General features: G+C 49.5%; 1 long non-coding RNA gene across 2 annotated transcripts in view; it reads right to left on the reverse strand.

Annotated features, from left to right (window-relative positions):
- Nucleotides 1-14,438, reverse strand: part of LOC137542444 (uncharacterized) — a 268,779-nt gene that overhangs the window by 254,079 nt on the left and 262 nt on the right. Inside the window, exon 2 of one of the 2 annotated variants that reach the window (XR_011025431.1) lies at nt 7,845-7,945. The exons of the other annotated variant lie outside the window; for it this stretch is intronic. This is a non-coding gene — a long non-coding RNA (uncharacterized lncRNA). The remainder of the gene's footprint in view (nt 1-7,844; nt 7,946-14,438) is intronic. 2 annotated transcript variants of the gene reach the window in all.

The raw sequence follows: 14,438 nt of genomic DNA on the forward strand, positions 1-14,438 counted from the left end.
AGGGGGAACAGAGGCGGACAAAAAAGGCACAGGGAGAAAAGAGATGAGATGGGAAAATGAGGCCTCACAGAGGGACACAAAAGAGGCACAAACTAAGGTGAGACAGAAGGGGACAAAAGAGGCACAGGAAGAAAGTCCCTATCTCATTTGTTAACCAGGGACTACCTGTATTTTGCTAGTATTTAGCTCCACCCACAACATGCCATAGTCACGTCCACTTTTTGCCGCATCACTCTGTGCATGTCGCTTACTTCAGTGTCGGAGCCATGCACATTTTTCGCCACAGCGAACACGGAGTGGGGTGGCTAGTGGGCGGGCACAGCAATCAAGTGGGTGGGCCCAGGGAGGCCAGGCCTGATGATGTGTGAGGGGCCACAAAATTTCTGATGGCAGCCCTGAGGGGCGTAACAATATAGACCCAGCAAGGGATGCAGCCGCAGGGGACCCAGAAGCAGAGAGGGCCCAGTCCTGAGAAACTGACAACTATGGGCAAGAAGAGAAAAAACTTTCTGCTTTTTGCACATTTCTTCTAATGATTGTATGATTCCTTATCAGTGGCTGAGCAGATGCAAAGTTCTGCAGACAAAGTTTTGTAGACATTTCCTATTCAGTGTGCAGCAGGCTCTTGTGTACAGGATCCAGCCCCCCCCCAAGTGTTGTGTACTGTAGTGATGCTGGAGAAGCCAATTCTGCTCCATCAGAAATGGACGGAGTGAGTGTAATAAGCTGAGACTGGGAGCACACTCGTCTATCGGTTTTCTATGTGCTTTTTCTGCCCACCATGTGTATCTGCATTTATCACAAAATGCCGGCAGGGCTTCACTGTTGACTGTTTTCCCCATGCAGATAAAAACAGACAAGCGTGCACTAGCCAATTGAATAACATTGGTTCTCAGCTTACCTGTGCAGAAAGCGTGGGAGGGAGTGGGGGGGTTGGCGTGAGGGGACCCCATCCAAAGATTCGCAGGGGGGGCCCAGTAAATTTCTAGTCATGCACGAACTTTCAACTTATTTCAAGCTATAGTCTATGATGAGATAAAGAGATTCCTCCCACAACCACAGACTGGAGTGTGGCTCAAGGTATAACAGCCTGCTTAAAGTATACCAGAGCGCTACATGTAAGAAGAACCAATACTTACCTGCTGCTTCCTCCTGCAGCATAAACCTGTCCCTCGCTGGTTAGCCGCAATCACCTCCCGGTAATGGGCTCAGTCTAGGTCTTCTGCGCATGCATAGTAGCCCAGACTGATGCGACTGAGCCAATTACCACAGCAGACCGGTGAGAGACTCACGTGTGTTTATGCTGCAGGAGGAAGCAGCAGGTAAGTATCGGTTCTTCTTATAATGTGTACAGCTCTAGTTTCCTTTAAGACCTAGAAATGCAATGGGATTAGGCTCGATGCACACTAGATGCGGTTGCAGAACGCAATCCACAGCCCGGGCTCCGGTTTTCAAAAACTGGAACATAAATGGCTAAAAAACGGAACCGTGCTGCATTTTTGCAGCACGTTTACAGTCTGTTTAAATCAGCTGTGCTCAACCTAAGGCGCGCGGGCCATTTGTGGCCCGCAAAGCCAACTTTTGTGGCCCACGGAAGTGTCCTTAGGTTGAGGATTGTATCATACTATGTCATAGGTTTACACAGCGTACTCGTGTTCTCTGCAGTAGCGCTGTGATAGTTAGAGAACCTCGTCCATTAGTTGCTGCAGGAACCCCCCTCCAATAGGAATCGGCCTTATTTCTATTGGAGGGAGGTTCCTGCAGTAACTAATGGGCGAGAGTCTATAACTATCACAGCGCTACTGCAAAGAACCCGAGAACGCTGTGTAAACCTATGACACAATCCTTGATCCTTCTCCTCAGTACGGATTCTTGCTTTGGTTGTCCTCATGTGCTCCGGCTTTCCTCTCCTAGATGCTTTGCCACTGCTCCAGCCTCTCATCTCAGGGGACAGTGTGACATCACACCCTACTAGCCGGTCAAGCTGTAAAAAAACCTTTGCTCCGCGCTGACCTTCACCCGCGGCTAGGCCACGGCAACTAATTGAGACCCCAGCTTCTGCTGAATAGTAGGCCTCAACTCCCAGCAGCTCACACAGCACTTGTGCTGGGCGGGGTGGATCACACAGAAAGCTTCTGCGCATACACCCAGGTACCCCAGAAAATGGGCATCAAATGGTAAGTATAACAATTCTTGGTTTGCCATGATCTTTCCTTTTCCAACACCATGTTAACCTTTACTAGAAAAATGTTAAAGATTTATATTTAAATTTTGTATGTAGGTGTTCTGGCCCACAAAATTTATCTTGATATAAAGTGCGGCCCTCGGGCACAAAAAGGTTGGGCACCACTGGTTTAAATAGTTCCCTGGCCATGGGTGAGGGGGCCGCCATGCTGGAGGGGGTAGCAGCCAGGAAGGGGGGTAGCGGGGCAGTGGCGGGGAGGTGGATCGGACACCCCCACTCACCTGGGAGCCCCCTTCCCCGTTCCCCCTCCAGGTAGTTTTGTAAAAAATCATTGCCTGCGGTGAGCGGGGAACTCACTCACTTCCTTGAGTTACACCGCTCGCCGCATCACTTCCTGCAATGCCGCCCCCTGTACTTCAGAGGGCGACATTGCAGGAAGTGATGCGGCGAGAGGTGGAACAAGGAGGTGAGTAAGTTCCCTGCTTGCCGCAGGCAATGATTTTAACAAAAATAGCTGGAGGGGGAACAAGGAAGGGGGCACCCAGGTGAGGGAGAGGGAGTCTGACCCCTTTCCCCACCGCTGTGCCCGCTTCCCCCCTTCCTAGCTGCTACACCCTTTAGCATAGCAATCCTGATCTCCCTCCGTTTTTTGTATTCAAAGTAGCCTGTGTAACGATCTGTTTTCCTATTGCCTTGCACTACCCCTCCGTGTATCCAGCGTCCATGAAGTCCCGACAAATCCGGACCCTCCGTTCAGTTTTTCAAAGCGTATCCCCCGGATCGCCTACGGATCCGTTTTTGAAGAGGGTGAAAACGGCCGCTATTTTTAACATTTTGGTATCAATGGCACTGGTTTTGGTGTGGGCCCCAAAACGGAGCCACGGATACGTTTTTAAAACAAATGTGAACCGAGCCTTACAGCTGCAATCACTTTGTGCTTTTATTAGCATGTAAGCGTTCCTTGATTGTTGTTCATGGCCTTAAATCTCTTGAAGATAACTACAACACTCCTAAGGTGACTTGATTTACTATCTGCCTGTGATATACCTCAGTGGAGTGAAACCTTGCCCTCTGTGTTCATGCTTTGGAGAGCCAGGTTCAATCCTGGTACTGGCTTTCAGTTATTCCCAGCTGGATTTCATAGATAATCTTGAATAATGCTGCACTTATATATAGGAGATTTGGGCATTAGTCATCTGCTCAAGGTTGAGGAATGTACTGGAGTTATGGGTTCAACCCTAGTTACCTCTTTATTAATTTAGGATTTCCTGGTCTATGTGAAGTATAATGGACAAGCATGTTTAGCCAGAAGAAGGAGATAGCTCAGTGGTATGAGTCTTAAACAGCGGTGCTGAGAAACCTGAGTTCAATCCTGCTGGAGGTCCTAATCTTGTTGTCTCTTTATTAAGCTGTCAAGCTGTTCTACTTGTGAAATATGATGGACGAGCACATATAGTCAGGAGAAGGAGATAGCTCAGAGGTAGGAGTCTCTGACAGTGGTGCTGAGAAACCTGTGTTCAATTCTGGACTCTAACAGCTCTGCTGAGATGCCTGAGATCAACCTCTCTGTGTGAAGACCTTGTAGCCCATGGACAAGCCACCACAGCTCCTGAGTCCCAGATGTGACAGGGGTGCCTGAAACGTGTTACAGGCACCTCTGTAACACGGATATCTTGGGGCCTCTTCCACTTACCCAATGTATCTGTGGTCTATACATCTGACAATATTTACTCAGAACAGCACACTTTCATACTTATTAAAAAATATTTTTTTTCCTGCTCACCACACATTCCCACCTACCACTTAGGTAGGATGGAACATTATTTCTTCCAAGTTATAATTGCCTTGTGAAGGGCTTGAACTCTGGTCTCCAGCACAGCAGCTCAGACCTCCAACCACCTGAGCCACCAACTCAGTTCTCTTCCTCCATCATACTTAATATATACAGGGAACACTTCAGGGTTCCCCAAAGAGTTATCAGTATGCTGACAATTATAATAAATTGCCTTCCCCTCATGCACACATAGCTTTGTCCTGATTTATGGGAAGTCACATCTCCATTGTAATGTTTGTAAGGATTACAGGAAGACCTGGCTCAGAAAAGACCAACAAATAAACCTGTAGAAGGCTTTGAACCTAGGTGAAAATAATGGCAGTCCAAGACATCATACATTTGGGTATCTGTCAGTAGGGCTGTTCATGTCTGCAGACCAATAATATAAACAATATCTGAGCTGCATACAGTGGAGGCTGTGACCGTAGCCTGGAATAAATCAGAGTGTAGATAGCTCCAGTACAAGCTCTCAATGATCTGCCTTCAACGATAGACGCGAAAGGATTCAGACTCCTTTCCATTTGTCTATGATGCTCCACTTTTGCTTTTTTCTGGCTTCATTGCAATTCAGGTTTCTTTGACACTAAACTTTTTGTTTCTCTTTCTCATGCTATGCTCAGCACCTTATAACGTAAGTGAAAACAGGATTAGAGCCATTTTCACCATCGTAACACAAAAAAATAAGCTTGTAAGTATTCTGTTGACTCAGTACTTCATTGGCAGCACTCACAGGCTGTGGTCTGATTGAAGAGTGAGGCTGGGAATACATTAAGGTGCCCATACACGGTACAATAAAAACTATAAAATGTTACCATTTATTCAACCAAAACGATCAAATCGAATGAAAGTTCAAAAGAATCTCTTTTTTTGATCAAGAAAAAAAAAAGTTGATTATCCTGTTTTTTCAATAAAAATCTGATCGGACATGTTGGAAAAATCTTTATATTCGATCTAACGGAATAATCGAACTAAATTATTGGATGGAAAAAAAAATTGTACTAAGTATGGGCACCATAAGCTGGACCGCTAGTGTTGCATAAAACACAGCTTTTATGCATATAATGTTACTTAAAGAGACTCTAAAGCGAGAATAAAACTCGCTTCAGAGCTTATATTCATCAGGGGCATGTGTGCCCCTGCTAAAACGCCGCTATCCCGCGGCTGAACGGGGGTCCCTTACCCCCCAAATCCCCCCTTGCAAAAACTACGACCAACTTGGTCGTAGATTTTGCTGCTGCTGGAGGCAGGGCTAACGGACGCAACCCTGCCTCTCAGCGCGTCTATCAGCGACGCATCGCCGCCTCTCCCCCGCCCCTCTCAGCGAAGGAAGACTAAGAGGGGCGGGCGAGAGGCGGAGATACGCGCTGACAGACGCGTGTAAGGCAGGGCTGCAGCCATTAGCCCTGCCTCACCAGGAAGAGATGCCCGGGAACAACGGAGGGGATTTGGGAGGTAAGGGACCCCCTTTCAGCTGCGGGATAGCGGCGTTTTAGCAGGGGCACACATGCTGGTTTTGGGGCACACACTGGTTTTGGGGCATATTTTTTCCAAAAAGTTTCAAAAACACACATAATGAAAGTCAATGGTGATGCAATGTAATGCGTTTTGTATGTGTTTTTTTATGCGCTTTTATATGCGTTTTTAAAGAAAACCTGTAACTAAAAAAAGTTCCCCTGGGGGGTACTCACCTCGGTAGGGCAAAGCCTCCGGATCCGATCAAGGCTTCCCCCGTCCTCCTGTGTCCCACGCCGGTCTCACTGTGCCCCTCCAAACAGCGGGCATGTAAATATTTACCTTCCCAGCGCAGGCGCAGTATCCAATCTCCGCTCTGAGATAGGCGGAAATAGCCGATCGCTGTTGGTCCGCTCTACTGCGTGTATGCGGCTAATAGAGGAGTGGCAGAAGACAGACGGGCATCGCCACATAGGACAGGTAATGTTACACCATATTTATACATTGCAGGAACAGCGCCGGGGGTTTTGTCACGTTTGTTGCTGCTCGTCCCAATATCGCTCACCATTCCCCCCGACCTATTTAAGCCCACAATTGGTTGGGAATGCACTTGGCAGTACCAATTTTCATCCGATTTAGATTATAATAATGGAATCGGATGGTCGACTGGCCGCCAAGTCGCCTGATGTAGTCGCCTGATGTATGGCCACCTTTACACACCTGGATTTGGGTATTTTCTGCCAGTCTTCCCTGTAGACCCTCTTAAGCTCTATAAGGTTGGGTATATATTACCATCAGGAACTTCGCTGCAAGTATTCTAAGATCAGTCCAGAGGTTTTGATTTGTGCAAAGTTTGGCCTCTTCCATCTGGCCTTATTTTGTGCCTGGGGCCCCTGTCCTGTTGGAAGAACCTCTGGTGGAGATTGAGGTCCAGAATGTTCTGGAGCAGGTTTCCATGATCACAAAACTCCATTTCTGCTGATAAATCAATCAATCTCCCTAGTGAAGGACATCAGCTCCGTGCAGCTACTTGCTCATACTGAAATATGGGATTTGATGGGGATTTTTCATCCTAGGAGATACTGTAGAGCAGTGCTGTCTAACTTCACGGGCATGGAGAGCCATGTTTTTTTCAGACCACATAGTGGAGGGCCAAAGGTTTTAAAGGTTCTTGCCAACACACACGCACGCACGCACGCACGCACGCACGCACGCACGCACGCACACACACACACACACACACACACACACTCACTCTTCAATTGGCAGCAGATTTCCACAAAATGCATTTAGACTGGCAGCGTTTGCCCTCAAAAAATAGCATTGGGCATCATTACCCCACAACAAATAACATTACGCAGCATCTCCCCCTCAACAAATAACAGTAGGCAGCGTTCCACCTCAATAAATACCATTAGGCAGTGTCCCCCCTCACATGGTGCTCATGAGCCTGGTGAGAACACTGCAGAGGTTGTGATTGGCTGGCCTACTGATGGCTGGAGCTGGGTTAGTGACATAGAGACAATACAGTCCTACTCCAGTGACTGAAGATACACACCTGTGTGGAGTGACTCTTTACACACAGCCAGCAGGCAGAGGCTGTGATTGGCTGGCCTGCTGATAGCTTGGCTGGTGCTGGGCTCGCTTCCCCCACAACACAGCCACCCTCCACATATCTGGGCTCAGAACCCCATGTCGGAAATGAAGCTCTTCAGTCCCCCACACAAACTCCAGCGCACTTCTCCACTCCGAAGCATTCCCGGTGTAGTGCCGAGTTGTCCTACTTTGTCGAAATGTACTACCTGGTCTAATCTGGTAGTGTCAATCGATAGACAAGGTGTCTAAATATGCAATTTTATCGAGATATGCTACTGGTCTGCCTAACTTACTCACCCTTCTCCACTCGTAACCCTAACTCTACCCCCTCTCCTATCCTAACACTAACCCTCCCATCTGTTCTCCTAACGCTAACCTCCCTTTTCTACTCCTAACACTAACCTACAACCTCTCCTAACCTGCTCCTATGGAATGCTTAGTAGTAGTTATTATCGACAAGCCGGCGGAAGGATATCAGGCAAACTGAGCTCAAGTGCTGGTGCACATGCCCAGATCGGATTTCAGCATGTCTCGATAGGAAGCATAAATCGCTCCCCAAGCCAGCTGATGTCACTGCGCTCGTCGAGAGCTACACAGAATCCACCCGCGGATTGGCTGACAGGCACGAACAGTATTCCTCCCACTAGGCCACGCCTGTGATGGCAAGGGCGCGCTGATTGGCCGAGCGTGGCTTAACTTGACAGCTGATAAACAGTGAAGAGTCGTGCATGACAACAGGGCAGACGGTCTCATCAGTCGGGCAGTTATTTGTTTTACCTGCGCGCTCCAGTTCCGCCCGGCTGATTCATTGATCCTGGAGAGAACACTGGGCTGGTGGGCCACAGCAGGAAGCCTGGTGCGCCAGTTGGACACCGCTGCTGTAGAGGAACATAAAAATGTACAGATTCTACGGCTTGTGAGGCTCAGTGGACTCTCGACCTTACAATCAGCCACTATGCCCCAATCCGAGCACGTCGATTAGAGCGCAGGAGATTTGGGCGAAGCTGGCGCCACCATAGACTGTGATAGGTATTACAGCTATAGCGTCGCACAGTCAGTAGCTTCGGGGCCGTCAAAAGACAATTTTGAAGATACTTTTAAAACACTGTAATTCTGCCGCCAGCAATAGCTGGAAGCCGAATTACATAATTCCCCACTATCCACATGGACCTGGAGGGGGGAATAGTAATTAACGCTGCGGGGACTTGTGCAGCAGCAGGATAAGCCATATATCGGCTGTATCCTGCGCCCAAGTCTACTGGCAGCGATTTCGCTCGTACACGCCCCAATCTACCTCCACAGTCTTCACATTGTGAGGCATGCCCCCGCTTGAACAGGAGACTAGACACATCTACCTGACTTCGGTTGCTCCCAGGTCTTATTGCACAAGGTAGAGCAGCTGATAAGAGAAGGCCAAAACCACACGGCAGAAAACACACAGCAATGATACAACTGGGTAGTGAGCAGGCAGCTGTCAACTTGTTATGAACCTCACTGACAGCAGAGCTGGTGACCACTGTGCAGCACATACAGTAGATGAGATAGCAGAGCTGTGACCACTGTGCAGCACATACAGGAGATGAGACAGCAGAGCTGGTGACCGCGCTGTGCAGCACATACAGTAGATGAGACAGCAGAGCTGGTGACCGCGCTGTGCAGCACATACAGGAGATGAGACAGCAGAGCTGGTGACCGCGCTGTGCAGCACATACAGTAGATGAGAAAGCGGAAATGCTGACCAGTGTGTGCAGCATATACAGAAGATGAGACAGCAGAGCTGGTGACCACACTGTGCAGCACATACAGAAGATGAGACAGAAGAGTTGGTGACTGCGCTGTGCAGCACATACAGGAGATGAGACAGTAGAGCCGGTGACCGCATTGTGCAGCAAATACAGGAGATGAGATAGCAGAGCTGGTGACCGCACTGTGCAGCACATACAGGAGATGAGACAGCAGAGCTGGTGACCACACTGTGCAGCACATACAGGAGATGAGACAGCAGAGCTGGTGACCGCACTGTGCAGCACATACAGGAGATGAGACAGCACAGCTGGTGACCGCTCTGTGCAGCACACACAGGAGAAGAGACAGCAGAGCTGGTGACCGCTTTGTGCAGCACATTAATGAGATGAGACAGCAGAGCTGGTGACCGCGCTGTGCAGCACACACAGGAGATGAGACAGCAGAGCTGGTGACCGCGCTGTGCAGCCCATACAGAAGATGAGACAGCAGAGCTGGTGACCGCGCTGTGCAGCACATACAGAAGATGAGACGCTGTGCAGCACATACAAGAGATGAGACAGCAGAGCTGGTGACCGCGCTGTGCAGCACATACAGTAGATGAGAAAGCGGAGATGCTGACCACACTGTGCAGCACATACAGAAGATGAGACAGCAGAGCTGGTGACCACACTGTGCAGCAAATACAGGAGATGAGAAAGCAGAGCTGATGACCGCCCTGTGCAGCACACACAGGAGGTGAAACAGCAGAGCTGGTGACCGCTTTGTGCAGCACATTCAGGAGATGAGACAGTAGAGCTGGTGACCGCGCTGTGCAGCACATACAGGAGATGAGACAGCAGAGCTGGTGACTGCGCTGTGCAGCACATACAGGAGATGAGACAGCAGAGCTGGTGACCGCGCTGTGCAGCCCATACAGGAGAAGAGACGGCAGAGCTGGTGACCACACTGTGCAGCACATACAGGAGATGAGACAGCGGAGCTGGTGACCACGCTGTGCAGCACATGCAGTAGATGCGACAGCGGAGATGCTGACCACACTGTGCAGCACACACAGATGATGAGACAGCAGAGCTGGTGACCGCGCTGTGCAGCACATTCAGGAGATGAGACAGCGGAGCTGGTGACCACGCTGTGCAGCACACACAGGAGATGAGACAGCAGAGCTGGTGACCACGCTGTGCAGCACATACAGGGGATGAGACAGCAGAGCTGGTGACCGCACTGTGCTGCACATCCAGGAGATGAGACAGCAGAGCTGGTGACCACACTGTGCAGCACATACAGAAGATGAGACAGCAGAGCTGGTGACTGCGCTGTGCAGCACATACAGGAGATGAGACAGCAGAGCCGGTGACCGCATTGTGCAGCAAATACAGGAGATGAGACAGCAGAGCTGGTAACCACGCTGTGCAGCACACACAGGAGATGAGACAGCAGAGCTGGTGACCTCTTTGTGCAGCACATACATGAGATGAGACAGCAGAGTTGGTGACCGCGCTGTGCAACACACACAGGAGATGAGACAGCAGAGCTGGTGACCGCGCTGTGCAGCCCACACAAAAGATGAGACGCTGTGCAGCACATACAGGAGATGAGACAGCAGAGCTGGTGACCGCGCTGTGCAGCCCATACAGATGAGACAGCAGAGCTGGTGACCGCGCTGTGCAACACATACAGAAGATGAGACGCTGTGCAGCACATACAGGAGATGAGACAGCAGAGCTGGTGACCGCGCTGTGCAGCCCATACAGAAGATGAGACAGCAGAGCTGGTGACTGGGCTGTGCAGCACATTCAGGAGATGAGACAGTAGAGCTGGTGACCGCGCTGTGCAGCACATACAGGAGATGAGACAGCAGAGCTGGCGACTGCTCTGTGCAGCACACACAGAAGAAGAGACAGCAGAGCTGGTGACTGCGCTGTGCAGCACATACAGGAGATGAGACAGCAGAGCTAGTGACCACGTTGAGCTGCACATACAGGAGATGAGACAGCAGAGCTGGTGACCGCGCTGTGCAGCCCATACAGGAGAAGAGACGGCAGAGCTGGTGACCACACTGTGCAGCACATACAGGAGATGAGACAGCGGAGCTGGTGACCACGCTGTGCAGCACATACAGTAGATGCGACAGCGGAGATGCTGACCACACTGTGCAGCACACACAGATGATGAGACAGCAGAGCCGGTGACCGCGCTGTGCAGCACATTCAGGAGATGAGACAGCAGAGCTGGTGACCACGCTGTGCAGCACATCCAGGAGATGAGACAGCAGAGCTGGTGACCACTGTGCAGCACATACAGGAGATGAGACAGCAGAGCTGGTGACCACACTGTCAGGGTGTAACGATTGGTGTAGCAACACAGATGTCTGATTATGTGTGATCTGCAGAATCACCAATAATACAGACGTTATACCTGATTATGTGGTGATCTGCAGTATCACCAACAATACAAGTATAGCAGGTAAGCAACGAGGTATGTAGTGCTTGGTGCAACAGTAACAGAATAGTAGCTAAACCTCACCAGAGAAGCTGGTGGGTCCTTATAGAACAGTGTAACTTAGTAGTTAGACTTAACCTCACCAGAGGAGCTGGGGGGTACTATTAGAACACAGTAACTGATTAGTTTGGCTTAACCTCACCAGAGGAGCTGGTGGGTACTATTAGGACACAGTAACTGATTAGTTTGGCTTAACCTCACCAGAGGAGCTGGTGGGTACTATTAGAACACAGCAACTGATAGTTTGACTAAACCTCACCAGAGGAGCTGGTGGGTACTATCAGGACACAATAACTGATAGTTTGGCTTCACCTCACCAGAGGAGCTGGTGGGTACTATCAGTAGAGCACCTCACCAGTGACAAGGGCTCACTGGTGAGTAGAGAGGTCAGACAGGCTATGATCAGTAATGAACGAGCAAGCACAGTACAGAATCGACAGGCAAGAGAATAGTAAGATTCTCTGACAAGGGCTCACTGGTGAGTAGAGAGGTCAGACAGGCTATGATCAGTAATGAACGAGCAAGCACAGTACAGAATCGACAGGCAAGAGAATAGTAAGATATCAGGCAGGATTCAGCAACAGAGTCAGATGGGCAGATGTACAGGAACGATAAGCAAGAGCAGAGTCAGAGGGTAGCAAGAGTCATACACAGAATATCATTAACAGTATACAATCCTAGTCTTGTGTGAAATCCCTGGTTTCCTCTCAGATCAAAGCACACCGGATACTATCTAATGTCTGAGCGCTAGCACATAAGTATTCACAACAGCAGACAAGTTGCGAGTGAACAGAGAAGGCTTATGAAGCAGAGGAGACCCCACCGCCACGCCCACAACAATCAACCAATCCGGAGCGCCGTGAGTCTCCTCTGACGTCAGCCGACCGGCCGGACAGCTGACGCGCCTCCTCCCTGCATAAAGGTCCCACGGGCGAGGTCCCTGAACATGAAGGCAAGGCGGCTGCGGAAATACCTTGAGTGTCCGCAGCCGCCATTACTGCGGGTGTTACACATGGATTTACTGGTGAAAGGCTGTCTGTCATTACATGCATTTAGTGGTGAAACGCTGTCTCTTATGTGCATTTAGTGGTGAAATGTTGTCTCTTATGTGCATTTACTGGGGAAACGCTGTCTCTTATGTGCATTTACTGGGGAAACACTGTCTCTCATTACGTGCATTTACTGGGGAAACGCTGTCTCTCATTACGTGCATTTACTGGGGAAACACTGTCTCTCGTCACGTGCATTTACAGGTGAAAGGCTGTCTGTCATTACATGCATTTACAGGTGAAAGGCTGTCTGTCATTACATGCATTTACTGGTGAAACGCTGTCTCTCATTACATGCATTTACTGGGAAAACGCTGTCTGTCATTACGTGCATTTACTGGGGAAAAAGCTTTCTGTTATTATGTGCATTTACTTCATATTTTTTTAATGTAACTTCATTAGCTGGTATAACTACATTACAGTTAGCCCCGCCCACATGCCATCATGACCACGCCCATTTTTTCGCCGCCGTTCACAGGGTCCCCAACCGTCCCGGATTCGTCGGGACGGTCACGGGTTGGGGGAGGGGTCCCGCTGTCCCGGGATACCCCCCCCCTTGTGTCCCGGCAGGCAGAGGTGAGGCGTGAGGAGAGAAAGAAAAGATCGAGGCACCAGCCGGAAAACAGTGTACTAATGCAGCGGAGAGCAGAGCGGACATCACTCCTTCCTCCCTCCCTTCCTCTCCATCATGGCCCCCCTCGTGAGTCCCCATCATGAAATGGAGAGATCGTGCGCAGCGGCCACCGGGTGTTTAGTTTACATACCGTTCCAGCGGCTGGCTTCCTACTTCCTGTTTCCGCGAAACAGGAAGTAGGAAGCTGGCCGCTGGAACGGTATGTAAACTAAACACCTGCTGGCCGCTGCGCACGATCTTTCTATTTCATGATGGGGACTCACGAGGGGGGCCATGATGGAGAGGGAGGGAAGAAGGAGTGATGTCCGCTCTGCTCCCCGCCGCATTAGTGCACTGTTTTGCGGCTGGTGCCTCGATCTTTTCTTTCCTCTTCTGCCCAATACCCCTGGCTACATATACTGGGGACATATACCCCTGGCTACATAAACTGGGGACATATACCTCTGGCTACATATACTGGGGACATATACCCCTGGCTACATATACTGGGGACATATACCTCTGGCTACATATACTGGGGACATATACCCCTGGCTACATATACTGGGGACATATACCCCTGGCTACATATACTGGGCACATATACCCCTGGCTACATATACTGGGGACATATACCCCTGGCTACATATACTGGGGACATATACCCCTGGCTACATATACTGGGGACATATACCCCTGGCTACATAAACTGGGGACATATACCTCTGGCTACATATACTGGGGACATATACCCCTGGCTACATATACTGGGGACATATACCCCTGGCTACATATACTGGGCACATATACCCCTGGCTACATATACTGGGGACATATACCTCTGGCTACATATATTGGGGACATATACACCTGACTACATATACCATAGCTCCCAACTGTCCCTTTTTTGGAGGGGTAGTCCCTCTTTCACCCTCATTTGTCCCTCTTTCTATACTAAAAATGTGTTTGATTGACTCTAAACTTTATTCCCATCCTTTAAATTGATATAATACTAATTTCAAAAAGGTTACTATGAAGTAAAATGAACCAGGATAGAAAGGACCAGTGTGGTTTGAATTATAAAACAACATATTTTTCTTATGAAATCTTTATGGTATGCGTGACGAGAGGCGTGGTGAGGGCGTGGCCAGGGTTGTGGCAGGGGCGTGGCTTAAGTGTCCCCTTTTTTTTCATCTCAAAAAGTAGAGAGGTATGCGTTCATGATGCCCCCTTCCCATTTTTGACTGCCCCCTCATATGTGCCTGTCTAGAACCGGTGTACCGTCTCTGGTGCAGCTATGGGCAGAGAGCGAGTGCAGCTGTGGGCGGAGGAATAGTGCAGGGGGGGGGGGGGGGGGGGGCGGAGGCCATTACATTGGAGGAAAAATATCACAGTTACAGCAATAACATTTTGTCAGACAGAAAATGGCACTAACATAAAAGAAAACTGAATAAAATAATAATA

This window comes from Hyperolius riggenbachi, chromosome 12, assembly GCF_040937935.1.
Source record: "Hyperolius riggenbachi isolate aHypRig1 chromosome 12, aHypRig1.pri, whole genome shotgun sequence".
Classification (NCBI taxonomy): Eukaryota; Metazoa; Chordata; class Amphibia; order Anura; family Hyperoliidae; genus Hyperolius; species Hyperolius riggenbachi.